Source organism: Cheilinus undulatus, linkage group 13, assembly GCF_018320785.1.
Source record: "Cheilinus undulatus linkage group 13, ASM1832078v1, whole genome shotgun sequence".
NCBI lineage: Eukaryota > Metazoa > Chordata > Actinopteri > Labriformes > Labridae > Cheilinus > Cheilinus undulatus.
Window position 1 is genome coordinate 49,381,989 of NC_054877.1, and position 1,694 is coordinate 49,383,682.

The window sequence follows — 1,694 nt, forward strand, 5'->3', positions numbered from 1 at the left end:
CCCACCCGCCGCTCCCTCGCTCACACATACACGCCCACGCACACAGGCAGGGTTCAAAGGTCAGGGGAGTTTGAGGGGCTCTCCGCCGCCGGCTCCCATCATGCCTCTGTTCATCACCTCACACTCACAGACACTGACTGATCCTCAGCACGCAAAGCTCAGATTACGCCGCGCGCACATGTGAGCGTGCGAGCAGACAGATCCTCTTAGCACGACTTAGCGCTGCTTCACCTGCTGCTCACTCCCACAGGTGTGCTTGTGTTTTCACTCTGGAAAATTCTAGAGAATTCCAAGTGGAATGCTCCTGAAGTCGTCCTGATCCCGTTACTCACTCATGAGCGCTCACAGCGCCGTCTGACGGGGGGTTGAACCATCTCTACTGATATTTACAACCCCAGAGCCACTGTTCAGGAGAATATTTAAACAATCTTACTGGTTTTAGGCTCAGATTTTCATCAGTCTCTCCATTCAGACCCGTCTTTGTCCTCTAACTGCCTCCTGTGTTTGAGCTCGAAAAGTCTGATCGCTAATCTTCAGTTTCTGTTTATCAAACTGACTCTCTGATTTTTCTCTGTGGCGTACGAAACTTTCTCTTATCTCTAATCGTGTTTCTGATCTATGACTTTGACGAAACAGCCAATAGAAACAGGGAAAGAATGGACCAATCACGTCGTCTCTGCCTGTTGTTGCTATGCTGTTCTCCAGGAGGCGTCTGCTTTGATCTCGCTGAGAGAGTCCCAACATTCTGTCACACACACATCATCTCAGTCCACGTCACAGCCCTATAGGCTGATTGTAGTCATGTGATCTGGAATGTTGGGGGTCAGGAAGTGGGGCCAGATTGCTCGAATAGTTCACTATTTTCAGGACACACTAGTAGTTTAAAGATTAAGAATATTTCTATTAGAGCCCGACCGATTGATCGGCGGGCCGATTAATTGGGCCGATTATAGCGTATCACAGATTAATCAACATTGGCCAATACGTAGCCGATATATTCACCCTTAGAGCTCACACGGCACGGAGCTGTGCCGTAGGCACATCCCTTTATAAATCACTGGGTGACATTTGAACCGTAAGTAGTGGGGACTAACTTTTTATTTCCTACGAAAGCTCTCCGTTGCACAGTCGCATTCAAAGCACAATTGTACTGAATCGACATTTAAGGAATATCACTTTTATTTTGTGAAAAAATGTGATGGAAACCCAGCTACAGTGCTCTAGAGGAGCTCTAGTGATCATGACTAGCAGCCATGACTGAAGCATGTTCATACGCACACGCCATTGTTTATTCACTAAATGCGGTTCCACAGCTGAAGTCAAACTTTATCTAAACACCAACCTTTCCTCCTCTGAGCGTTTGAAGGTCTTCTGTGTGATACTGAGGATTGTTTTTTAAAAGTCAAGCGTTTCCTGTCAGGCTCTCTTCATGCACAAATTAAAATGTGTCTACACTCCAGTAAACCCTCCTGCTGATGTAATATTACTGTGAGTGTCTATCAGCGTCAGTCAGATTCAGAAGAAACCGTTGTTGCTGTTTGATCAAATTTCAGGCTAACTTTCATCATCCCACCACAGACCCACCCGCCTTATCTACAGCCAGGGGGGTCGACCTATCTACTGCTACTGTAGTCCAACTGTAATCCTGTTTAATGGCCCATCAGATGAATAGAAATAACACTTTGTCATTCTTA